General features: G+C 52.3%; 1 protein-coding gene across 1 annotated transcript in view; it reads right to left on the bottom strand.

Annotated features, from left to right (window-relative positions):
• Positions 1 to 27313, bottom strand: part of TSPAN18 (tetraspanin 18) — a 151268-nt gene that overhangs the window by 39561 nt on the left and 84394 nt on the right. The window contains exon 3 of the mRNA XM_079787402.1: positions 6228 to 6360. The gene's annotated coding sequence lies outside the window, so the exon portion shown is untranslated. The remainder of the gene's footprint in view (positions 1 to 6227; positions 6361 to 27313) is intronic.

Raw genomic sequence — 27313 nt, 5'->3', positions numbered from 1 at the left:
AGCTCCCTCCTCTCAGCCCTGGACTCACCACAGGATGAGCTCATAGGAGGCCCCTTCCCAAATGAGAGCCCCAGGCCTGGGAGAGGCCCCGCTGTCTTTCATGTGCCCGCCTGGCCCTGAGAAGGCAGTGAGGAGGCTGGGGCCTCTGAGAAGGGGGGTGGACTGGTCTGGGCTAGGGGCTCCCCAGTCACCTCCTCTCATGGGGCTCCGAAGCCAGCATTGAGGAGGGACCCAGGTGAATGACAGGGCCTCCCTGAGCCACACCTCCTGTCATCCACCTGGGTCCCCCGGCTCTCTCCCACCTAGCTCCATCCTCAGAGGGGTCCAGGTTTGCTCTTGCAGTTCTTGCCCCTCCGCTCCAGGTCAAGAACCCGGACCTGCAGATGGTACCCAGGTCTCCTCCCCCCGAGAGAGTACATGGAGACTTGGGGTGGGAGGGGTGGGCAGACACTAATTACAGAGCAGGACGGCCCAGATGCTTCCCAGGTACTGAGACAGGGGGACAGAAGTGGCTCCCTGGGCTCCAGCACTCAGCTGGCTCAGCTCCCCTGAGGGAATGTTCTAGCAACAGGGCAGGGCTTCTCCAGGACCCAGGGTATCCAGCCCCACCCTGTCTCCTCCCCATCCACTGCAGGCTCAACTCCGCTCTCCAGAGGCAGCCTGCCACCTGCTGGGATCCAGGGGCCTCGGCCTCTGCCCTCCCCACTGTCTTCCCAGGGCTCAGATCTCCCCCCCCTCCTCTGCACAAACCCTTTCAGGGTTCCCCAGCACTCCTGGGGACCCGCCAAACTCAGAGCACAAGAGGCCTATTGACCACCCCTCCCTCCCCCTCCCCCTGCCCTCCTGTCACTCCACCCCAGCAGCACCTGTGTAGCTCCTGTAATGCTGCTGCTCTGTCATGCCCCAGGGACTTTGCATGTGCCGATCCCACTGCTAGGCATTCCCTCCGCTCTCCTAAGTCACACACAGATTTATTTGTCACCTCTCAGTCGTTCATAATCCAAGCACCTTCCCCAGCACCTCCCCCTCCCCAGCATGGAGCCCAGCACCCCGTCTATGAGCCACCGCCTCGCAGTATATTAACCTCCTGCCACCTGCCTGTTGCTCTCAGTGATTCCAACTTGAGCTTGCATCCGAGTCCCCTGGACGGCTTGGCATAGCCCAGATGGCTGGACCTCAACCCCCAGCCTCTGAGTCATTAGGTGTGGGGGAGGTGGGGGTCTGCAAATCTGCATTCCCAACAAGTTCCCAGGCTGGGCTGCTGGTGTGAGGACCACATCTGAGAACCGCTAAGTGAAACCCTAACCTCTTTGAGGTCCACCTTGTATGACATTTCACCTTCAGCCTCTGAAAGAATCTGGTTTCTAGTTGGTGCTCAATAAACACATGAGTGGAAGGTACTGTTTCATCTGTTGTCGCCAATGTGGTGGCAGGAGAATGTGCGGAGACAACCTTCCTGATTGGTTCTCTCTGCTGTGGGCGTTCTCTCTCCCTTTCCAAGATGGTGGTTAATCACGGGGTCCTGCGCCTGGGACTGCTGTTTCCAAGGCCGGCAGAGATCGCTGGGCCGAGGAACACAGGCTGGAGCCCCCGGAGCTAGAACACAAGGGTGGAGCCTGTGAGGGAGGGGCAGAGGCAGAGGCTGGGGGAAGGGGTGGGGGACATTGCTGGAGACAACAAGGAGAAGTGGATTTTGTGGGATCCAACAGCGACAGGCTCAAGTGCCCTGACCCCGGAACAGCCTTCCCGAGAGGTGACAGGACCCTGAGGTGTCTGACAGAGGCTGGGATTCTCAACACCCAAACTCCCGGCCCGCAGGTGTAACCAAAGACCACACGCCTAGGTTGGCATGGAAATGGCTGCCGCCCACTTGCCCTCACTGGACGCTGAGGCTTGGCAAATGAGCCTCTCTGTGGGGTCCTGAGTGCGCTGAGGCCAAGCAGCCTCCTCACCACATTCTGGGTCACACAAAGGCCCCCAAGTCTCCTACACAATCCTAGGGGGCCAGTCTCCTCCCTCCCCAATGGGACTGGGATCGAATGTCCTTCAAATGGGCAAAGGGGGCTCAGCAGCAGTCAGATCCAGAGAAATAAAGGCAGATGGCAGTTGGCACCCTAGTGCTGGTAAAACTCAAACCTGCCCCAATCCGTGAGCACCGACGATGCTCTGGGCCGTGTGCTGGGTAGGCCCTGGCCCCTTCCTGATGAGGGAAGGAGAGTGGCAGCAGAAGGCACAGGTCGGAAGTGAGTGATCACCCTGCCAGGAACAAGGCATCTGAAATTGGACTGAGCCCAGGGGCTCTGACAGAAGCAGGGGCCCGGGCATGCAGCCAGACACAGTGTCCGTGCACCTGTCCCTCCAGGCCTGGCCCTAGTGTGGCACGCCTCACACCGCTCCCCTGGACTCAGGACACCGGGGATCCTCCAGGTCAGAGCAAACGGGAGTCAGAGATGCCAGGCTGCCCTGAGGACAGGCTGTGCCTGGGTCCAACAGGACCACTGAGGCACCAGCCTCGGGACTTCTGGCCTGGACTGGCCACTGTCCTCTCCTAACTGCGTACCTGTCCTCTGCCCTTAGGAAGGAAAAAAAGGAGAAAAGCCCTGACTTTGGAACATTGCTGGGAAAGGGAATGAGAGAGCTGGCCATGAGGGCAGGGGGTGGGTGCGGGGGGGCTCCATTTGCTTTTTAATTTAAGTCTCTCCGGATCGTTTGGATTTTTAAGGAGCACGTTTTACTTCTGAATTAACAACTTTAAAAATAATTTTTGTCTTAAAAGTGCAAAGCAGTCTGCAAAAATATGTCTAGAAGAAAGACGTATATGCAACGAATCGCTTACGGGCGTCATTACATAGGCCGTCAGCATCCTCTCTTGAGCGTTCACCACGTGCGCAGAGCTCTGCTCCTCGTCGTAACACCCATTATTTAATCTAATGCTCATCAGAGCCCCGGGAGCTGGCTGCTATTAGTGCTATCATTTTCTAGATGAGAAAATAGAATTTAAGAGACTAAATAACATGCCCGAGGCCACCCAGCCTCGGAGCTGGGGTCTGAGCAAGCTCTCATCCTCAGATCGGGGCACACGCCACGCCGCCTCCCACAACCGAAATGAGAAACTGACAAGCTCAAGAGCCATTTGTTTCGCGTCCCCTCCATGGCTTGAAAACCACTCATGTTGCACAGGAGCCAAAATCAAACTGTTACCGGTGCCGCCAACCCCCTTGGACACTTGGACTGAGGCGAGGAAAGCATGTAGTACAGTGAAGCCACCGTAATTCGGCCATCTGTCTACCCAGCCACCGACCACTAATGGAAGCTCCCGGCGTGCCCAGCTCTGCGCTGGATGCTGCCGACTACACAGGGTGAGAAGCTCACAGCCCCCAGCAAAGGACCAGGTGAGCACAAAGCAGACTGGGCCCCCCAGCACCTTCCAATTTGTAGGGTTTGCGTCCTTCAGAAATATCCAAAACTCCTTGCAATCCGGGATCCAGAGGCATTAAAGGAGGTGAGAATGAAGCATAGCCCTATAATCCATGCCCAGCGGCGAGGCAATCTTCTCCAAAATACTTTAGTTTGCGTAATGCTGAGCCAGGAAATTCAATCCATCCCTTCAAACCACCTAGGTACAAGGCCAGGCCAATCCACTGGGGCGGATTCTCCAGCATTTCCCTGGAACCTTAGCCCCAGCACGGAAAGGGAGGGCTTATGCAAAGCTCCAGGAGCCCGTGTACTAAAGGGTCATGGATTCAATTCCTGGTCAAAGGCATGTACCTGGGTTGCAGATTCGATACCTGGTCCTGGTTGGGCGCATGCAGGAGGCAATCAATTGACGTGTCTCTCTCACATGGATCTCTCTCTCTCTCTCTCTCTCTCTCTCTCTCTCTCTCTCCCTCCCTCCCTCCCTCCCTCCTCCTTCCTTTCCTTCCTTCCACTCTCTCTAAAAAATTCAATGGAAAAAATATATCCTTGATGAGGATTATAATAGTGTGAAAAGTAACTGACAAACATCCACCAAGTCCGACTGTAATTCAGCATTGACTGAGACACTGGACAAGGGGCTGGGGGCAAGACATGCAGAGGAGGGGTCCTGCCCTCAGCAGATCTCCCTGAGAGTGGGGCCCTTTCAGCTTTGCTTCCTCTCAATCCCCAGCAAATGAAACGGTGCCTGGCACATAATAAGAACTCAACAGTCACTGGCTGAAGAAAGGAATGAATGAATACTCATTGCCCTGGGAGCACTGAGCACACCATATAAGGCAGGGTGATGCTGAACACTGAGCTGTCTGCCTGGTGAGTCAGAGCTGCAGAATCCACAGCGAGGAGAGAGAAAGAGAGAGAGAGGGGAGAGAGAGAGAGAGAGAGAGAGAGAGAGAGAGAGAGAGAGAGAGAGAGAGATGTGAAGGCCAAGAAGGTTTGTGGTTGACCCAAATCAAGCAAAGGACAGATCTTAAAAATCACTCGACCAATTGCCTGGGAGGCAGAAGCATATGCTGTGGTTTTCCATCTATTTTTTTTCTGCAGAGCAATCTTTTTTTCAAATGAAATCATACACCGCACCCTAAATGCATCACAGAGCTGCCACGGTGGACGTCAGCTGGGGCTACGAGGCTGGCCCGCTTGCCTGTGCCCTGGAACCCCACACAGGCCCCTGGGGCTCTGGAAGATGGGCTCCCACTCAGTCAATGCCCCTCCTTCTTCCCCTCCCTCTCAGAGGCCCCCGGAAGTGGTGGCTGAGTCGGGGGTGGGGGGCTACAGCTGCTCCTCTGGAAAGGAGGCTGTCATAGGCCCGGTCTTCTGGGGCCATTGAGAGCAAATAAATGCTAAAGGAGCTCAAGAAACTTGACCCAGCTAGGGCGTGGGGGTGGCAGTGGGAATGGGGCGAAGGGAAGAAGGAAAAGGTCTTTTGAGCAAGTGGAGGGGAACTCAAGGCAAGCTGATACGGGGTGGCTGAGATGGTGGGGTGCATGTATGTATGTGTGGGCATGTGTTTTTGTGTATGTGTGTGTGTATAAATGTGTGTGCTTATGTGTATGTAAATGTGTGTGATTCTGTGTATGTGAATGTGTGTGACTCTGTGTGTATGAATGTGTGTGTGTGTGTGTGTGTGTGTGTGTGTGTGTGTGTGTGGTCTCCAGATACCTGATCCACGAAACCGAGGTCTACCTGTCAGAGGCCACAGGAAGGACCTGTTTGGGACAAATCAGCCCTCCTGCCTGCTCCCTATCCTCACCTCCTGCCCACTAGGGAGCATCTGCTGTTTTGTCTGCCCACATTCCTTTTGCTGAAGATTGTACTTGGGCAGATGGCCACCCAGAATAAAGACTCTCACTTCCAGTCTCCCTTGCGGCCAGGTGTGTCAGATATCTACATTCTGGCCAATGGGACACGAATGGAAGAGACCTGTGCACCCTCTAAAGGATGGGGCACCCTCTCCTTTTCTGATTTCCCCTCTTGCTGAGCAGAATGGAGACACCACCGGGGGCCATCGCGGAGGAGTCAAGGACAGAAGGAAACTTGGCCTCTAATGTTTTTGTGTAGAAGAAACCCCTTCGCTCAGTGTTACTTAGGAAAAAGCATCCTCTCTTGTTTAAGGAACCGTGACTTTGGGATTTCGTCACACACAACCAAACCCATATCCCAACTAATGCAAGGACCTTCGAGGATTGTGCACAGTACAGATAAAGCATCTTCACACATCCAGGCAGTCAACAAACAATGGCCAGTTTGCTCTGCTGGGGTCTGAGGATTCACCTAAGACAGATAAGCCCCTTCCCTCACGGAGTCTACATTCTAGTGCAAATGTGGACTCCACCCCATCAATGTGAGGCCCAACTAGTTACAAGCTGACAGGGCAGGCACACCATAGTAACAGCTAACACTTATTGGGTTCTGAGCTTAACTGGATACCCATCCTGTTCTAAGTCTTTTTCATGTGTTACCTTATTTTATCTTCACCACAAACCCAGAAAGTGGGTGCTATTGCTTCCTTGGTTGACTGATGAGGAAGTTGAGACACAGAAAGGTCTCAAGGCCACACAGCTAAAAACTGGTGATTCCAAGATTTGAACCCTGGTCTGCTCGACTTTAGAGCCTTCGCCACTCCTGCTAAAGAAGGGACTAAATCAGGGCCCTATGATAAAGAATGACAGGGTGCCCTGCTGACGGTTACTACTAGCAACAACAACAAAGCAGCATAACGCCCCGTGCTGAACAAGCCTGAACTCCCTTACCTCAGTGGCTGGCGTCTGGAAAAGGATTGTGTCCACGTTTCTAGAAGCCAAATTCAAAGGGTTCAAGTTGCTTTGACGACCGTGCCAGAAGCTCTTGCCACTGCAAGCTCAGTGCTGTCCAGGAGATGCCCACCTGTCAGAGACAAGCAGAGCCAGCCGTGACTGCCTCGTTGGGGGAGATCTGACTTGCTCACGCTGCCCGAGGTCTCTTGTTTTTGTTTGAAATGCTCTCTGGGCCCCGAGGAGGCAGTGTGATGAGGCAAAGACTGCAGGAGTCTGAGGTTACTCATCAGGACTGGGAAGCCAGACAATTCCGAGACGCAAAGATATGCATATGCCTGTGTGTACGCCCGAAAAAAATACGTAAGCATCTCGCTGCGTCTAGCACAGTGCACTTTGCAGAGAGGGGATGCTCAGCAAATGTTCATGGCTTGCTTGAACATAAAACAAAATTTTATACCTCTAAGTGAGGGGATGGAAACTGCGGGAGAGTTCAAGTACATTGGAGGAAAGATCCTTGCTCATATGCAAATGCATTTCAGGAATGCACCATTGAGCCAGACCAACGGCATCATTTTACCAGCAAGGAGAATGACACCCAGAGAGGGGCTGTGACTTGTCCAAAGTCACACAGCAAGTTGGTGGCAGAGTGAGGCCTGAACCTGGGTTCTCTCCTGTTTCCTGGCTGGGTGCTCTCTCTAGGGATGCTCCCTCCTTTGTAGCTGTCAGCCTTGCAGCCCCTGGAGCAGCCAAGGGGGCACAGCCAGGGTCTGCTGCCTGCCTGTCAGGTGCATGCTGGGAAAGGGCAGGGCCGAGGATGGTTTCCTGGCTGTGCTTAAGCCGGGACAAGGTGTGGGAGGCAATGCCCACAGTAGCATAAGCTTTAGAAGCAGGTGGATCTCGCCCCATGCTGGGGCAATCTCTCTCCAGAAGTGGGGCCCCGGGCAACTCAGGCGCCCTCTCAGGGCATTAGTCTCCAGATCTGTAAAACAGGGATAACGACAGCATTGTCTTCAAGAACTGCAGGGAGTAAAAATGGCTTCCATGAGTCTGTAAAGCCTTCAGTAGAGCATTTGGCATATAGCAAGCGCTCAATAAATGTTAGGGAGGCAACACAGGAGAGAATGCTGTGAGTCTGCAGGGGAGATGGAGCACTGGCCTGGGAGCTGCTTTTTGTCCTTGGCACATCTTTAGACAAAAATCTCTCCATTCCACCAGTTACTTGTTCCCTCCGATCCACCTCTACCCCTCTTCTCTGCCTCTCAGTGACCAGTGTGGGCCCGCACCCAGCATATCTGCTTCTCCCTCTGGGCTGCAAACTCCCCACCTGCCCACGGGACCCCAAGCCCCAGCCCACATTTCACCAGCCAGCAAAATGCAAATGTCATTAGCGCTCTGCAAGCTGGTGAACGCTAATGTCACACTAATGTCACACCAGACGGCAGCCAGCGTGTGAGAAGTGGAGAGGGGTGGGTGGGGTGGGACGAATCCCCAGGAGAGGTGGCATTCTCCAGTTTCTCCAAGAGGGTATGATAAAGAAATAAATAAGTGGCTGCAGGAGAGAGGTGACAACGGAGACTGTGTTAGCAGCATGGTATGCAGCTGTGCCTTTCTCACGGGCTCCCTGCGGCTGCCTGTGGTCCCTGCTCCGGCCCCATCCGGACGGCATGTGTGTGTCCGCCTCTCTGGGCCTCCTCCCAATTCACTTGATGAAGTGGCTCATCGGGGGTGACCCCCAGCCTCCATCTTTCATTTTCACCCCAGTCCATGCTCCCTCACACCTATTAAGAGAAGCAGACCACCCATCCCATTAACAGACCCATGGCTGGGGGGGCTTCATTCCCAGGAGGTGACAGCAGGAGGCTCCATGGACCTGCAGGCACAGTCCTGGGTTCCTGTCCCAGGATGTGAGCACTCAGGCACACCTTCTCCTCCATGGGGCCCTGGCTTCTCCCTGTGAGAGGGGGTGTTGGACCCGCCACCGGTCCCTGCAGTCTCTCGGGGCCAGGTCTAAAACCAGGGTTCTAATAACTCACAGGCAGATACCAAGTAAGCCCCACCCCCGCAATGTCCTGATGACCCCAGCAGGCACATTAGGGCTTCCTGGAATAGAGGGCAGACATGTGTATCTGGAGAGGAGAGAGGGTGCTGTGGGCAGGGGGGCCAGGGTGAGGAAAGGCACAGAGATACCCAGATTGGGGCCTCGGGCGGAGCAGGAAATGAGATGGAAAAGTCCTGTGATCAGCGCTTTACACCGAGAGTTGGTAAAACATGGACAGTGTCTCCCTACCTTTGCACTGGGCTGGCCCTGAATGCCACAGAGAAGACACAGGCATTTTCCTGTAGATCACAAGCAACATGAGCATTCACTCATGGTGGTGAGCATTAATTAAACATCTGCTGTATATCCAGTACTCAGAAGGTGCCAGGGATGAGTGAGGCACAAATTGCAGCTCACTGTTAAGGGACCTGGTTTTCATAGTTCAAGGAGACTAGGAAGGGCGCATCACTTGGTTCTGAGTTCAGAGAAGGGAGGGGTCCCTTCTTTTTTGAGCCCCAGGAAGGCTTTCTGAAAGAGGGGGCAGATCTGAATGTATGGAGTAGAGAGGAAGACACCACGGGCAAAGGGACCAGGGTGGAGGTACCCAGGTGTGGGTGGGTATTCAGGACCATGAGCCAAGACTGCCTAGGAAATGAGACAGGGAGGGAAGAGGGGCTGGATGGTTAAGGTCCTTGAATGATGCTGGGGTAACGATGAGAAACTTCATCCATAGGCAATGGGGAGCCATTGAAGGTCATAGAGCAGAGGTATTCTCCAGGTAGATAAAAAATAGGAGGAAACCCAGACAAGTGGAAACAGATAAGAGAATGAAAGGAGGATGGGAAGGGCCTGGTGGTAGAGGTGGAGAGTAAAGAGATGATGAAAGGGTGGGTGGGAGAGGGAGACAGGTATCGGGGGAAAGATGGTGATTAGACTTAGACATGTTGGGTTTGCCTCCCAGCTCTACCACTGTCATCAACTGTGTGGCCTTAGGCAGGTCATTTAACCTCTCTGGGCCTCAGTGTTCTTCTCTATAAAGTGAAAAAAAAATAATAAAGCCACTTCATAGGGATGTAGGATTCAACCAGACAATCTATACTAATAAAAGGGTAATATGCTAATTAGACCAGACGTCTTCCGGATGTCATTCCGGACGTCCTTCCTGACAAAGCCAGGGCCTGGGCGAAGCTGCCTGGGGTCCTGGTTGCCTGTGGCCAGCCAGAGGGAGGGAAGCCCGGATCCCGGTTGCCTGAGGCTGGCTGGAGGAGGAAAGCCTGGGTCCCAGGTGCGGGGGCTGAGGCAGAGGGGGTTAGGGCAATCAGGCAGGCAGGCGAGCGGTTAGGAACCAGTGGTCCTGGATTGCGAGAGGGTGCAGGCTGGGCTGAAGGGAAGCCCCCCCCCGCCCTGCACGAATTTTGTGCACCAGGCCTCTAGTATAATATATGAGAAGCACTCGAAACACAGTGAGTGATTGTTGGATGCTTACTTTCTAAAATGTAAGCATTTATTGCTTTTATTAATCAGCGGTGCCCTTCCCTATTGCAAATGAGGTGCTGAAGCTCAAGGCAAATGACTGGCTGGGATTGGCACCACTGGGCCTCAAATCACAGGAGAAACAAGTTATGAGCAAATAAAACTGGGATGACTCAGAGAAGAGTCTCAATTTTAAAATATTGCTTTTAAAAAGGGCTGTTTTATGACTTTTGCACTATGCGCTTATTAAACCCAAGCTATAAATGTGAACTAATAACTAAAATGAGTTAAGTTAATGAAAAAAGTCAACCTTCGGGATAGATCTGTATTACCTAATGGCAGTCCATAAACATAAACATAAAAATTTAAAATACAAGAATGAATTGCAATGCCCAGCAGCTCAGGGATTCTGCAGTTTCTCTGTCTGAGAAATAAAAGCTATTGATTTTAGCTTGGGTTCTCATTGCTCATGAGTGAGTCTTTGAGAAGTCATAAAGGAAGGAATTATTTCTGATTGTTTACTCACTAAGGATCGGATGTATTGAATTTAAATTGTCTCCGATTCCTAATTAGTACAAACCAAAGTAGGATCTGAGTGTAGCAGATCTGAAAAGGCCCTTGGCGGCCGCTAAGCTCAGTTTTCTTCGATGGACCTGGAACCGGAGGGGAGGAGGAGAGCACCTTGACCAACTTGGGCCAGTGGGGTGGGATCCAAGCCAGAACAAGGCTCCTGGCTCCCTCCCCGAGTCCTGCTCTGGTCCCTGCAGCCTCTGGGAGCAGATCCTTCGATCCAGGCCTAACGGGTATGCGGGGTATTAGGTGAGCCTCAGGGCGGCTGGCTGCTGGGAAAGGTAACCTGCTCAAGAAAGAAGCACACCGTCTAACACGGATTATTACATGGGGAGCTCTAAGACACTCCAGCACACGGTCATGGATGGCGCCCTTGAACCCCTATGCCAACCCACTGGGCCAGGCAGCTCAGCCGGGAAGGAGATACACACAGGAGGGAGGGGAGGTTCTGTTCTGAGAGGGGCTTCAGGGTGGCACAGCCCCAGGGCCAGCTCAGTTCCTCCCTGTGTCCCAGGGGAGGATGGGGACAGAAAGACCTCAAGGTATGATCGGAAAGGGAGGGTGTCTTAACTCAACCAGGTTCTCTTGCTCTCTCTCTCTCTCTCTCTCTCTCTCTCTCTCTCTCTCACACACACACACACACACACACACACACACACACACACACGAGCACCACGGTGACCAAGGAGCTTTGCATGCGTGCGTGAGTGCATGTATGTTGAGCTTCAGCCTGCACACGATTATGAAGCAGATGTTTAATTACTACCTGAGTGTTATTAATCAACACGATTGATACACAACCCATACCACATAATTACTTTGCAATTACACCAAAACGAAATATTTTACTGCTGAGGGTTTGCTAATTACCCGGCCTTGCCAAAGGACAGGTATAATGGGCAGCAATTTTTCTTCCTTCCTTTTCGCGCTCCCCTGCCCTCTCATTAATCTTCTGGGCTGGTATCCCCACCACCCAGAACGGGGAGCCCAGGCAGGCTGCCGCCTCCTCCGCAAGGCGCTGCTTCTGTGCTCGCGTCGGTTTTAATGTGAACCCTAACTCGTCCTGCCCTCTCCTCTCAGCTCTCCAGCATGGAGAAGCATGTCCTTCCCAGAAATAAAGCCCGCCTCCTGCGGGCCTGTCACAGAGAGGCATCGTGGGTCACTAAATGGAGGCCCTGGGAGGTCAATGGTTCCAGTAAGTGGCACAAGGGGCTTCACACCTAGGTCTATAGGGTGCCACCGTGGTGTTTTCTTCCTGATTCTAAAGTAAGGGATTAGGGGGTCCGCTGGAGCTGCATCCTGACCCCTTTCCTGGCCCGTGCACCCCCTCCTCCCTCAACCTCAGCAGTGCTGGCTGCTAACGGCTCCACCTGCACCTAATCCTGACCCCCTCACACACATGCACACACTCCCTCCCCCCTTAACACACACGCATGTGTGCCTGCACATACGGCCAAGCCTGGTGCTGGGTTAAAGCAATAAGGTCAGTCGGTTAGGAACGCTGACCCAGAGCCAGGGCACCTTTGTTCACAGCTCCGCTGTGTGCCCTGGGCAGGCCACGTGCCCTCTTGGGGCTTCTACCTTCTCCTCTTTAAAATGAGGCAGGTATTCAATAATCTTCAACCCTCGAGGGAAAGGAGGGGGCTCAGTCCCCACAGATGGGTACAGGTGCGGCGAGAAGGAGTCCCAGGGATGAAATGAGCTGTGCCTGGAGAAAACCAGCTGGATGCCGGCTGGGCAAGAATCAAGGTCTGCTGTACCTGGCCTCATCGCGGGTGAGGCTGAATTTAAATGCCCACCATTATGTGACTTTGGGCACCTCTGCCTCAGTTTCCTCACCTGTAAAATGAGGACAATGCCACTTCTCATTCCCAGAGTTAAATGAGAAGACAGGGGAGCTCGCCCAGTATGGCGTCTGCCCCAGTAAGCCTTAGTAAATGGAAGGTGTTATTAGCATTACAATTATAGCTCCATTTACGTCCTGGGGAAACCCCAGCTCACTCACCCCTCAGTGCTAACCTCAGGTGGGCAGGGGCCCTGGGAAGTGGTTTACCTTCATCCTGGTCCTCACCCGACTCTTGGCAGCCCCAGCCCTGAAGGGGGGCTTTCCTGACCGTACCCCAGCCACACGCAGACACTGCTCTGAAGTGTTGACATTGCTAAAAAAAGAGACGACGGGCCCCAAATGGAGTCACTGGTGCTCAGCCACATCAGCAAACCAGACTTAATACCTAACCTAATTACAGTTTCAGCCTCCCCCAGGAATGTAATCTTAACTGGTCAGTCTGGAATTTCCTGGTCAGCACTAACCAGATAATCCCCGAAGACCCCTTCTATCCCACAGAGGAGGGTGACCTAAGCCTGGAGCTGGCCACTCTTTGCTAGAAATTTCCTCTTCTGCCTATAAAAGCCTTCCATTTTGTGTAACTCCTGGGAGTTCCTTTCTAACTGCTAGATGGATGCAGCCCAAATTCACGAATAAGATCTTTAAATTTACTCAGTTGTGTTTTTTTTTGTGTGTGTTTTTTTTTTTTGGTTGTTGTTAATCACCTGAGGATATTTTTTTTCCCATTGATTTCCAGAGATAGTGGGAAAAGAGGGAGGGGGAGGAAGATGGTGGGAGGGGGGAGAGAGAGAGAAACATGGATGTGAGAGAGACACATGGATCGGTTGCTTCCAGCATGTGCCCCAGGGCCAAGGATCAAACCTGCAACCCAGGAACGTGTCCTGACCGGGAATCAGACCAAAGACCCTTGGGTGCGCTGGGCCCACACTCTAACCACTGAGCAACACCAGCCAGGGCAAATTTTGTTTTTTAACACCAGTCCTCTGGACAAACAGGAGGGAAAGGAGCCTGGCATCAGGGGTTATAATCTCACCCGAAATGTGTCATTTTTTACAAGCAGAGTGCATCCATGTATCCTTACTAAATAACAACGGAATAAGTCAATCACTTGGGGACAAACACTGTGGGGAAATCCCAGGCCTTGGCCGACCCCACTGCTAAAGGCTCCGGCTGTGCTTCTCATTCCTGGAAGGGAGCCGGGAACAACAGCCTCCTCCTCTCTCCCGGCTCTGGGACAGGGACTATTAGGGATCATGGGGTCCATCTCCCGCCTGTGGGAGGGAAGGAGCTCACCCGGGCCAGCCAGGCCGGAGAGACCTCATCGTGGGATGTCTCCATGCAGATGCAGGCGGTGAGAGCGGGAAGCCTGACTCCACCCGCCCAACAGGTACTGAGGGCCTACTGTGTGCCAGGTCCCACGAAGCTGCTGTCCACGTGGCACCTGATGCATCTTCGCATGGACCCTACTCGGGAGGGATGGCTAAACCTGGGACCCTGGGATGGCAATGGTTCCAGTAAGTGGCACAGAGGTACCACAGCTGGTGTTTTCTTCCTGATTCTAAAGTGAGGGGTTAGGGGGCACTCTGGTGCTACACCCTGACCCCTTTCCTGGACGCTGCACCCTCTCCCTCAACCTCAGCAGTGCTGGCTGCTAAAGGCGCCACTTGCACCTTCTCCCCTGGTGCCATTTGGCCTCTTCCCACATCAAAAGCCCGAGACGCTCTCCCTCTCAAATGATGCTCCTTGACGCTGGCTCCTCTCCCCTCCCCCACTCCCAATTCCTGTTATGTCACAGACTTCGCAGCTCAGCCAGGTGAGTAACAGGCAGAGAATGGGAATTTTTATCTATTAATTTGATTTCTGAACCCCTGCTGCTTGCCAAGCCTGAACAGCTCCCCGGCAGGCTCCGAAAGGAGGGGAGAGAGAGGGGCAAGCAGCAAATGGGGGACAACTACATCAGCAGCCGCTGCGCGCTTCCCTGAGGGTGAGGGCAGCCCAGTGGGGCCAGGGAGTCAGTCCCCCTGGGTCCAAAAGCAGGAAGGGGGCCTGGTTCTCAGGGCACCAGCCACCGGCTCACTCTGCCCCGTCTCTCACAGAAAGAGCCCACTGCTCAGGTGCAGAGCTCAGCCAGCCAGGTACAGGGGACCCCTGTCCCCTCATCCTTCCTTCCCACAACCATCAGCTTCTTTAACCTGGCCTCCCCCTAAAGTACCTTGAGCCCTGGCTACACTGGGCATTGCACTTCACTTCATCTTCCAATCTTTTCCCATCCACCCGCACGAGGTAGCTATTGTTGTCCCCCTCCCACCCTCCCCCATCTCCCCCTCTTCCGTTCTACAGATGTAGAAGCTGAGGTTCAAAGAAGTGAGGTGTCCTCAGCAAGTTCTACATATCATCGCCACATGAGCCTGCGATTCCACTCCTAGTATATACCCCGAAGAACTGGAGACAGGGACGAAACAGCTGCCCGCACAGGCCCCGCGCCCAGCAGAACTCCTCCTGCTTGTGCAATGGAAGGGAGACCACCTCCCCTGACGAAGGGCACTTCCCTACCTGTTTTCCTGCGGGGCAGGAAGCCTGTCTTGGTTCACAGTTTATAATAAATGCAACTCCATTTCCTCCCAGCACACACCCCCAGAGCCGGCCGTTTCTGTGAAGTGTCTGGGGCTCCGTGGGCCAGCCAAGCCCCGCCTGAGTCTTGGTGTTTTACTGTCTGAGGCACCTCCACTGCCAGACTCCCCAGCTCAGGAAAAATCAGGAGTTCTGGCCTCTTAGGAGGTGGGCCCCTGCCAAGTGCTTTCCCCCATCAAACCACAGCCCCCACATCCCAGCTGCCACTCAGGAAACAGACCCATTCAACACCTGAGGTGTACGCTGGGGGTGGGGGCAGAGGTGTGAAACGAAAGGCCTATTCGCTTCAAGCTGGCGTCACTCAGAGCTGGGCGTGATTTGGATTCTGCCGCTTTCTGGCTCTGTGAAATGCTGGACACGTCATGCAACTCCTCTGGGCCTCAGTGTCTTCCTCTGAAAAGTGGGATAATAAGAGGACCCACACATCACAGGGCCATTGTGGAGATTAAAGGAGAGAGTGTGTGTCAAGTGCTCAGCACAGTGCCTGGCATAAAGTAAAGGTTCCACCAATGCAGCTATTATTGTTGTTATTATGATTCTTATTTTACAGACTAGAGGCCCGGTGCACGAAATTCATGCACGGAGGGGGGTTGTCCTTCAGCCCAGCCTGTACCCTCTCCAATATGGGACCCTTTGAGGGCAGTCAGACATCCCTCTCACAATCCAGGACTGCTGGCTCCCAACTGCTCACCTGCCTGCCTTCCTGATTGCCCCTAACTGCTTCTGCCTGCCAGCCTGATCACCCCCTAACCACTCTGCTGCCAGCCTGTTTGCCCCCAACTTCCCTCCTCTGCCGGCCTGGTCACCCCTAACTGCCCTCTCCTGCAGGGTTGATCACCTCCAACTGCCCTCCCTTGCAGGCTGGGTGCCTCCCAACTGCCCTCTCCTGCTGGCCATCTTGTGGTGGCCATCTTGTGTCCACATGGGGGCAGGATCTTTGACCACATGGGGGCAGCTATATTGTGTGTTGCAGTGATGATCAATCTACATATTACTCTTTTATTAGATAGGATAGAGGCCTGGTACAGGGGTGGGGGCCAGCTGGTTTGCCCTGAAGGGCATCCCGGATCAGGTGGGGGTTCCCTTGGGGTGTGGGGCGGCCTGAGCGAGGGGCCTGTGGTGGTTTGCAGGCCGGCCATGCCCCCTGGCAACTCAAGCGGAGGCCCTGGTACTGGAATTTATTTTCCTTCTACAATTGAAACTTTGTAGCCTGGAGCGGAGCCAAGCCTGGGGCTCCCTCCGAGGCCAGCAGCCATTTGTGTTGGGGTTATAATTGAAACTTTGTTGCCTTAAGGGGGTGGGCCCGGCCAGGGTGTGCGGAAAGCTTTGCTTCCCCTGTTGCTGGCAGCAACCCTGGCTTGCTCTCTCAAGCTCCATTCTGCCGCCATTTGTTTGAATTTGTTTACCTTCTATAATTGAAACTTTGTAGCTTGAGTGGAGGCTTAGGCCTGGCCAGGGCTGGCAGAAAGCTTGGCTTCCTCTGTTACCTAGGAAACCTTGCTCTCTGTGGCTGTAGCCATCTTGGTTTGGGTTAATTTGCATACTCGCTCTGATTGGATGGTGGGTGTGGCTTGTGGGCATGGCTTGTGGGTGTGTCGGAGGTATGGTCAATTTGCATATTTGTCTATTATTAGATAGGATGCAATAAGTGAGGCCCAGGAAGGCCACTAGGAGAGACCCAGGACCCCCTAAGCTGCTGATGTACTCCTCTCAGCAAGTTCAGATTTTAGACAGGACACAGCCAGTGCTGCCCTGGCAAACTACCCCTGGGTCTGGCATCTGAGCCACTGGGTTTGGAAATGCCACAGGCTGCACTTACTCACTTCGGTGTGGACTGTGTGCCCTGGGGAGCGTCAAGGAGACAGCATGGAGGGCGGAAGGACAGAGGGCTGAGAAGCAGCAGACTCCCCCGTTTCGTGGCCAGGTGACCTTGGGTAAGTCACAGATCCCGGCTGCTGTCCGTGCGGTTCTCTCAGTTTGGAACTCCACACCCCATCTAACGAACTCCTATTCACCCTTCAAGACCCAGTTCACATGCTGCCTCCTTTGTGAAGCTTCCCCTCTCTCCCAGGGAAAGGTGGCCACTGTTCTGCTATGCTCCCACTGCAATTTCTTCATCTCTGCAAGTTCCATGAGGACTGTGTCTGGTTTTCTGCTTTGTTCTTTGCAGTGTCCACCGAGCAGGATGCCTGCCATGTAGTAAGAACTCACTGAATGATGAATGTCTCTATTACTGCACTCCTGCATTGGACATTGACCAGAGGCATACATCTTACTCACTGGACTTGGAATGCCCAAGCACAGGACTCATTCAACAGCGGCCCCCTGCCCAGGACTGGGTCCGTCCTCGGTAAAAATCGACAGGACATGATCTCTCTAATAACTGTTGCCCTGCTTACTTCACTGCCTTAAGCTAATGAATATGCAATAAGATAACCATCAGGGAAGCACTTTTTAAATCAAAGAAGTTATATACATGTAAGGTACTGGCATTAAGAATAATCTCAAACACCAGATACTGCCAACCTTTTCAATAGACTTTTGGAAGAGCTTTTGCATCTGCAGTGGAATGTAGTTGACGATGCCAAGAACTCCACTTCAAACAAAACAAGGCGGGTAATTAGGAAGCCTTCCCTCCAGGGAAGGCGGAGAGACAGGGGCTTCTCTGATCGGCCTCTCTGTCTGGCTATTGATGGTGAGACATGCTAAGGGGCCAGGGGGTAGGGGACTGGGAACCTCCTCTCCCACCGACACCCAAAGCAGGAAGAGGAAGCTTTGGGACCAGAGAAATGCAGTCCAGCCACCTGCCAACTTTGAGATTTTGGGCGAGTCTCTCGTCAGGTGGTGAGGGGGTGTGGAGAGGTGGAGGGGATGGTGCCCCCCTCACTGAGTGGTGGTGAGCAATGAGGTAGTCAGATGTGAGAAGCACCAGGCCTGGCACGAGGAAGCTCTCAATAAACACTCATTCTCTTTCCTCACAAACTATCCCTGGACACAATTAAGATTGAAAAAGTAAACTACAGACTGGGAGTAACTAGAACTTCCATACACACTGTCAGGGTTGACTAATGGCACACCGTTCTGTTGGGCAGTGTGTGTTAAAGCCTACCCTATGACAATCCGGCATTTCCACTCAGTTACATTCCCAGGAGAAATGCCTGCACACGCCCCCAGAAAGACGTGGACCAGAATGTATGCTGCAGCCTGACTCATAAGCACCCCAAAGTGGAAACAACTCAATGCCCAGCCAGGGAAGAGTGGATAAATTCATATCCTATCTAATAAAGAGGGAATACGCTAATTGACCATCACGCCCTCACAAAGATGGCGGTGCCTATAGCCAATAAGGAGGGAATATGCTAATTGACTGCTACACCCTCAAAGATGGCAGCGCCAAGTCCCCTCAGCCCCACTGGGGCAGCAGGCGCGTGCGGCATGGGTCCAGCCACTCCGTGCGCCTGCCTCCAGAGTCCCCTAGTCCCCTCAGCCCTGCAGCGCCAGGGCCGGCCCAAGGCACAGGCAAGCCTCAGATGGCAGCTGCCCAGCCACCCAGGGCCACCCGAGGCTCAGGTAACCAGGGCCGGCCGAGGCTTGCGCTGCCGGCAGTGGCAGCAGCAGAGGTGTGATGGGGGCATCACCTTCCCCTGATTGCCGGGTCACCTCCTGCCCCTGAGGGATCCCAAACTATGAGAGGGGTAAGGCCGAGCTGAGGGACCCCCCCTCCAGTGCATGAATTTTCATGCACCGGGCTTCTAGTGTGTGTGTGTGTGTGTGTGTGTGTGTGTGTGTGTGTGTGTGTATTCATACAGTGGAATATTACATAGCAATAAAAAAGAATAAACTACTTCTGTATGCAACAACATGGATGGCTCATAATATCATGTTGAGCTAAAGAAGCCAGCCCTAGAGGAGTTTATGCGGCATGATTCCATTTACACAGAGCTCAAGCTACAAGAACAATGGCTTGATGGTGACAGAAGCCAGAACAGTAGCTAGCTGGAGGGGGTGGGGAAAGGAGAGTACTGACTGGGCTGATGGACGGGAATGGTCTAGATTTTGATCTGGATGGTGGCTATTTAGTATTTTAAAAAATCACTGAGCTGTACACTGAAGATGGATGCACTGAAATATATATATACCAGTGTGTGTGTGTGTGTGTGTGTGTGTGTGTGTGTGTGTGTGTGTGTGTGTTATTCCTAAATAGGATTTGTAAAGAATTACTAGAGTAGAGCATGGATTCGATCAGACCATCTCTGAGGTCTCCCAGCCCTGCCATTTTATGGTTCTCGGAGCCCAGAGAGTGAGTCTCAGACTCTAACGCTGGCATTCAGGGACTCTGCTCACTTGTCGTGCTCTTTGCTTTCATGTCATCTGCTTGTCTAGAGAGGCCCCTGCCCCGCTCCCCCTCCCTCTCTGATTTGGGGTCAATCTATCAGCCACTCCTGGCCTCGTCACCCCATCTGTGAAAAGAGGCTCATGCAGCCTGGACTCCCTCTCTGGCTCTGCTGCTCTCAGGTGTGAAGTGGGGCTGAGGTCCCTGCCCGAACTGCAAGCTGTGTCATGACCCAGCGGGATAATTAACGCGGTACCTCTGCACACCATCATGATGTTGAAATAGAAACAGAGCCTGAGGTTGCTCTGCCCAGCGGAGACGGTGCCTGCCCCTCTGGGAAGCGGCCAAGGAGTGGAAAGGGCGCCTTCTGGAGCCAGCCTGCCCTGGTTGCATCCTGCTCCATCCCAGCTCTGAGCTGGGTGCCCTCAGGTGCGTGAGTTGTTTCACTCCTTTGAACTTCAGGGTTTTTTTCTCTGCAAAATGAGAAGAACAATTCCCTCACCCCTGGGGCTGATAGGAGCACTGAGCCGAGATCACCTACAAAAAGGGATTAATTCCCTCCAAGCCCTGTGCCAATGTTGCTTCATCTTTTGATGTCTTATGACATCCAGCTATTACAATACCAACTTTCCCTAAAGCGGGCACCTCCCCGGTGAACCAACCTGGCAAGGACACTCAAGTCTGCCTCCCCCACCCTCACTTCCAGGTGACAACACTGGAGCCTGTACAGAGCCCTCATGTGTGCCGGGCACTGCGGGAATGCCCTCTCCACGCAGTCTCCTCAAGCTCTCAGCAGTGACTTCCGCATCGTTATCAGCCCCATTTTATAGATGGGCAAACTGAGCCTCAAGTAACCTTGCTCCAGGCCCCCTGGCTATGGGGGGTGAAGCCTTCTCCCTGTGGGGGTCCTGGACAAGGTAGCACCTTCGTTGCCTGTAGAGCAATGCCCATGTGGACCTGAGGCAGCTGTGTACTCTGGACAAGTCCTGGCTGTGGGCTCCAGTCACTGCTCTGCAGGCCCTGAGGATGGCCACCCACTCTGAGTTGGCACCTGGGAGTGTGCACACGGAACAGGGAGTGTCCTTGGAAGTACAGGCCCCAGCTCCAGGCCCCAGGGGACCCATGCTGCCTAGAGATCCCCCCAAATCAACAAAGCAGCTCATCTAGGCTAGACAGACAGCACTGGCTCACTCTGCCCTCCGGCTGCTCCCCACAGGCCAAAGTGCTCCCGAACCCTAAATGGCCCTGAGCATCTGCCCCCTCCCATCACTCTGTCACCCCCCACTCCTCATGCTTCGTTCTGGTGGTGCCAGTCTTGCTCCAGGAAGCAATTAGACAAGATGAAGGGGGCAGAGAGAAGGTGGGTGGTGGCGGTGATGAAGGTTTGACACCTGAAAAAGAGAGACCCTTGGGACTGAGAGGGGGGTGGAGAGAGGGAAGCAGGCTAGATAAGAGGGGAAGAGCAGAGGGGTTTGGAGTAGAGAGCAGATGTGCAGGGGGAGAGAGAGAGAGCAGAAGGCCCCACAGGAAAGGGAAAGAGATGGAGGTGAGTGCTATGATTACTCCCATTTTTCAGATGAGGAAACTGAGGCCAGAAGTTTAGCGGTATGCCCGAGTTATAGGATGAGTAAGCAACTGAGTGGGATTTGAACCTTCGTCAGCCTGACACCAAGCCTGCAAGCCTGACTCCCCAACTCCCTGGAGACATGAGGAAATGGAGGAAGGCGTGCTGGGGAGATGCATTTAGTAAAGGACGGTGGGTGAAAACTCCTTGTGGGGCCTTGGGTTTCATCAAAGCAAAACAAAACACAAAACACAGACTCATCGTTTGCCAATTCAGACACACACAGTGTGATCTGAAACCCAACTGTTGGGCGTCTCCCTGGGGCTGCTGCTTCCCTTCCCGGAGAAGAAACCCAAGGAGCGGAGCCCGAGGTACAAGCTGGAGAAGAGCTAATGATGGTCTCCCAATTACCCCATCGCCCCGTGTGTCCTTAGGAAAGAGAGAAAAAGAATGGTAAAAAGTCCCATTTGTGAACAGAGCTGATCCCTGGGCCACGCGTGGCTGGGCAGAGGTGGGCAGCGGTGATTAATGGTCTGGCTGCCATCATAAATTCCTTTGCAAAGGGAAGCCCCGCCCACCAGCCTGTTATTTACCTGCCCAGGAGGCTCTCTCTGGGTGGGTTATGGGCAAAGCGGCCTCCTCTGCTAGATGGGAGTGAGCACTTAATTGAGGATGATCAGGAATGGGGGGTGGTACAACTCTTCCCCTGCCAGGCCCCAGGTCCCTGAGACCCAGACGGTAACTTAAAAAGGAAAAAGTCAAGGCCCAGGTGAGGTGTGTAGTTAACCCAGTGTCTGCACTTAGGCCCGAAGTGCCAGTACCTTCTCTGCTCCACAGGTTGGCCTACCTGCCCCCTGATTCTGCTTCCCGGCTGGCCACCCTTCTGGGTTTACAATAATCTGCAGTGAATTTAGCCACTGCAAATGAGCTCAGCCTAGTCCAGCACAGAAGAAAAAATCATTCAAATAACTGTTGGAAGGCATGAAAAGTGATCACCAATGAAGTGCTGTGGGTGATAACAGGAAGGAAGGGCTAAGGCTGAAGGTCAGGGAGGGCTGCCTGGAGGAGGTAGAAGGTAACACCCGTGGCACTGAGACATCTACTGTCAAATGAGAGTAATTATCTAACAGTCACCATTTGCCATAGACCAGCATGGAGCTGGAGGCTGTATTTAGTCTCTAACATCAAACAAATTTTCTTGTTATTCTGCATTACAGATGAAAGAAGGAGGATCAGAGAGCTTAAGCTACTTGCCCAAGTTCACGGAGCCAATATGAAAGGAAGCTGGGATTTGAACCCAGGTCCACATGTCCAGCCAGGACCCTGCCCTGACCCTGAGTCATGGACAGTCAGGCACAAGTGAATAGTAAGGAGCAGTGAAGGCAGGCCTCCTGGAGGAGGTGTTTTCCAAATGTGGTGGAGGTGACTGTGTGGGCAAAGGCACAGAGTGGGGGCGCAAAGTGGTGTCGGTGAGCAGCCTCATTTGGTAGATATCAAAGAGGCACTGTCAGAAAACAAAGTCCCCAGCATGTTTAGGATATTCACGCCCATCTCTGTAGAAGGCACAGAAATGGCAGTGAAGACTGACAGCGAAGCCATGGAGGTCTCCTGTCAGTGTGTCTGCAGCCGGTGGGACCTGTCAGCTGAACAAGGAGACAGGCTGCAGACGCTGCAGGGCCAGGGGTCTCTGCCCTAAGCCCCTCTGCCTTGGTTTTCTCACCTGTACAGATGATCTGCCCTCTTAACACTGAAGAAGATAATGAACATGAATGTGGCCAGACTATGGCTGGTACCCAAGTGATGGTCAGTAAATATTTCCCCTTCCTTTTCTTGTCCAGCTAAACTGACCCAACCATTCATTCTCCAATTGGCAAATAAATATTGAGTAACACCTCAATGCCAAGAGCTGTGCAATACACTGGGATGTGATGGTGAGCAAACCAGCAGGGTCCCTGCCCCGTTATTCAATAAATAATCCAGCAAATAAATCTATAAATCCAGTTTGAAATATGTGCCATGAAAGCAATAGAGTACAGTTCTCACAAAACTAAACACACTCTGACTGTAGGATTCAGCAGTCATGCTCCTTGGTGTTAACCTAGAGGAGTCAGAAATGTGTGTCTTCACAAAAACCTGCACATGAATGTTTACAGCGGTTTGTGCATGGTCACTAGTACCCCAAACTGGAATCAACCAAGATGCCCTTCAGCAGGACAAACAGAATAAACAAATGAATATTCCATTCATATTAATGGAACATTAGTCAGCAATAAAAAGAAATGACTTCCCAAGCTAAGTGCACATTGCTTAGTCAAAGAAGCCAGTCAGAAAAGGCCACATACTATATGACTCCAACTATACAAGATTCTGGAAAAGACAAAATGATGGAGATGTAAAAAGAGCAATGGTTACCAGGGGTTCAAGGGTGAGGGAAGGATGAATAAGCGCAGGGGATTTCAGGCCAGTGGAACTCTTCTGTGTTAAATAGCATTAATGGACATAGTATATATTTATCAAAACTCACAGAATGTACGACACAAAGAGTGAACCCTAAAGTAAACTATGGGTTTTAGTTAGCAATAATGTATCAATATTGGCTCATCAATTATAACAAATATCCAAATAATACAAGATGTAAGTAATAGTGGACACTGTGTGTATTGGGGTGGGGGTGTGCGCGTATTTGGGAACGCTGTGCTTTCCTATCAAATTTATTGTAAACATAAAACTGCTCCAAAAAAAGTAAAGTTTATAAATTACAACATAAACATACCTTTAAAAAAATGACAGGGCTGTCAGAGAGAGAGACTGGATTAGCGGGAGAAGCCTGAGAGATAGGGAGACCAGTTGTCCAGGTGGGAGATCAGGGTGGCTTCTATGAAGGCAGTGATGGAGAGAAGGAGGTGGATTCAAGAGTTATTTAGGAGTCAGAATGAACAGGACCTGGTGATGGGCTGGCTATTGGGGGAAGAAGGAGAGAGTCAAGGAGGACTCCCTGGTAATGGCTCTGAATAGTGAGTGAACTGAGGCTCCATTCACTGGTCAGACTGCAGAAGGGGAAACTGGGTGGAAGGGGGAGGGAAGCTGTGAAGTCAGTAAGGAGCCTGTGGGAAATCCAGACCCTGGGGATGTGGGCCTAGAGTTTTCTAGAAATGCAGGAATCTCCCCCTGTGGGCTCCCTCCCAGCTGCCCACTTCCTAGTGATGTGAACTGGACCAGTTACTTAACCGGGATGGGCCTCACTCCCCTCACCTGTAAAATGTGACAAAGTCAGCCCTACCTCACAGGGTGTCCTGAGGATTAAAGGATCACCGGGGTAATTTGTAAAAGCTCCTACAACAGCTTCTAGCACATGAAGGTGCTGGATAAATGTCAGCTCCCCTATCTGATGGCTTCTAAGAGTCCTTTGCTTTAGAATGAGTAGAGTTTTGTGGGGGTTTTTTTTTTAACCACAGGGAACTCTTTGCCCACTTTTGATATTCAGGGGCATCTAGAACATGCCTGGCCTCCCAGCCCTGGGCCCTGACTGATGCCCATCCACCAAAAGGTAGTCCATTTCTCCACCCTCACCTCCACTTCTAAACCTTGGAAACACTCCTGCTGCTGTCTTTCTGGCCACACTGGATTTGAGACTCTGCTTGGTGTCTGTGTCCAGGCCCAGAGAAGAGTTTATTGAGAGGAGGGGTGGGCAGATGTTTTTTTATATTCCCAGCACCAAGCAAAGCAAAGCCAATAAATGTCTGTGGCGTGAATGAATGAGTGATAGCAGTGTCCCTGTGGATGCATCAGGCATGCCTGTCCTTGGCTCAGGCTTCTCCTGAAATGGAATAATTATCTTAACAATAACAGCACAATAAAAACCCCGGCACGGGCCCTGTGAGCTCAGGAAACCCAGCCCATGTTTACACGAAGCCTCCTCTCGCTGGGGTTTGAGGAGCCGGCCTCAGGAATCCTGGGCCCAGACGCTGGGGCCCTGGGTTTTATCTCCGTGCTTTCTCCTTCCTCTCATTGTCCTGCCTGGCTTCCCACAGCCGCAGGCCAAGGGTCCAGCTTTGTTTGCAGGTCACAGAGTAACCCTGACTGCCCCCGAGATGCGAAGTAGGGCAGAATGGCCAGCCCCTCCTGGGGAAACCTTCCTTTCAGATCTTTCCCCCTCACAGCCTTGTTTCCTTAGAGACTCTGAGGCCACCACATCCCCTGTCCCTGCCCCCAACGCAGCTGACTAGTGATCAGAGGCCCCCCAAAAGGCCAACAGATTAGCTAAGGTGGGGGAAGGCAACAAATCACCACACTGATTAAGTAACCAGGACCAGTAACTTAGAAGCTAAATAATGACAGTTAGGAGGGGCCTGGAATGAGAGGCGCTGATCCACCCCGCCCTCACAGAGAGGAAAAACCAAGGAGAGACTGCAAAAGTGATTTCTTAGAACTCAGCTGAACTCAAACTCAAAGGCCTTAACTCCAAACCCCCAATTGTGATGTGAGGCAGGTCTTAACAATGAGGGAAGACCCTAGAAAGCAGGAGGTCGGGGATGGGTGACCAATACCAAGCCATGTGTTTGAAGTGATTGACGGCCACAGAGAAACCCAATTCCAAGTGGACGACGTCTCTCTCCCCCTCTTCTTCCTCTCCCTCCACCAGCTACTTGACTCAAGTGAGCTTGTCTAATTGTCTCAGAGAGTGATGTAAAATGCTGGAGACAAAAATATCTCCCAGCAGTATCAATTCTATGCATTTTGGTCTGAAACCTAAGTCAAGACCTTTCATTTCTGATGATGTAATGAAGGGAGAGGCGGCCTGGATACTAATAGCAACAGCTTGCGTTTACTCAGCGTCGACTATATGCCCAGCGTGTCTTGCTAATCCTCATAGCAACTCAGGGAGGGTTTTACAAAGGCTCAGAAAGATCCCAACGCTGCCGATGTCATACAGCTAGTGGGTGACAGAGCAAGTCCTCAGACTCAGCTCCACCTGCTTGTGCCAACCCTGGTCTTTTAATCTCCCAAACTTCGTCCGGCAATACTTAATATTATACAATGGGGGAAACTGAGGCCAAGGAGAGTGACTTCTCTCTCCTTTGTCCCCAGGAGCAGGGTCTTCATCTTTATTTGGGGCCTGATGTGTTTTCAGAGTTAGACTGTGTCTCCTCAGGCTGCTGGGAAGTGCTCCTCAGATAACTGAAAGGGGCTGTAATCCCAGGGCAGAGAATGTTGGCTGCCCCCCAGGCACTCAGCTTCCTCCTCTTCCAGAGTGAAGAGTGGTGGCTGGGAAGGGGCTGTCCAGATAGGAACTACATTTCCCAGCCTCCTTTGCACATATGTAGCCATGTGATATGTTTTCACCAATGGGAATGGGAGTGATGTGAGTTTTTCCAGGCCAATATGAGGAGGAAGCAGATGAGCCCTCTCTACTATTTCTTTCTCCTTCCATGGTAAGCTTAGAAGCCACATATTGAAGAGAGAAGGAACGAGGGGTACGGAAAGCTGCTCCTCACTGTCACTGAACGGCTGCTGAGTGAGAAATAAATTTGCACCGTGTTAAGCCACTGAGCTCCAGAATTTACCTCTTATGGCACCAGGCACTGCCTGAACCAATACACTAGTCTTGGGCTCTCAATGATTCCCAACCACCTCATCCACAACCATTCTTGAGAATGGGAGGTAAGAACCTGGCAACCCTGAGAGCTCAGAGAGAAGTCCGTTTAATTCAGAAAACATTTACTGTGTACCCCCTCTCTCTGGCCCATCTCAGCAACATGGAAAAGTTCTCTGCTGTCTTCATCCCTTCACTGCCCCCCGCAAGCAGCGGTGACCCTATCACTTTCCTGCCTTCCTCATCCAGACGTCTCAAAGGAGCTGTCTACACCTCTCGTTGCCATTTCTACAGCGTCCACTCACTTCTCAACCCCTCCAGCCTGGCCTCCATCCCCAACATCCTAAGAAACAGACCCAGCAAAGGTTACCCTTTCTCCATTCCAGTCACGGTTTGGAATTTCTTAAATTCTTGGAACCTCAGTTCCTGTATCTAATGGCCTCACCTTTCAGAAATGAAGTCATCCACACAGCCTGTCTACACAACTGACTCCTGACCCTCACTTTTTATCTCAAGGGAATCATTCAGCTCATTTCTAGACATTTCTGTAGACATCTACAGTGTGCTAGACAGCGTTCTAGAAGAGGTCGAGGAGGCAAAGAAGAAACGATCCCTGCCCTTGAGAAGCAAACAGCTGATGGGTGACATCTTGTCCACTGACCCAACACACAGGAGTCATATGAAAAAGATAACCAATGTACTTTAAAAATACAGAATTCCCGTATGGGGACACACACACACACACACACACACACACACACACACACACACACACACAAAGAAGAATCCCGGATTCATCTTTCTCTTCTACCTTGTTTTATTATCTGTGATGCTCTAATTCAAAGCCAATAGCTCTCAATAATCCCCAATGAGACTAAGGAATGCCTTGGTCTTAACTTTAGCTACATGCCCATTAGTCCAATATCATATTAGTCAAAACTATTTGAGCTTAAAAAAGGTTACACCCCCTCTCTGTGCTTCACTTTCCCCTGGGTACAATGACAGGGTTAAACTAGATGCCTACTCAGGTGCCTT

Source organism: Cnephaeus nilssonii (genome assembly GCF_951640355.1).
Source record: "Cnephaeus nilssonii genome assembly, chromosome: 13".
NCBI lineage: Eukaryota > Metazoa > Chordata > Mammalia > Chiroptera > Vespertilionidae > Cnephaeus > Cnephaeus nilssonii.
Note: the sequence above shows the minus strand (reverse complement) of the source record. Positions and strands in the feature narration are given on the sequence as shown.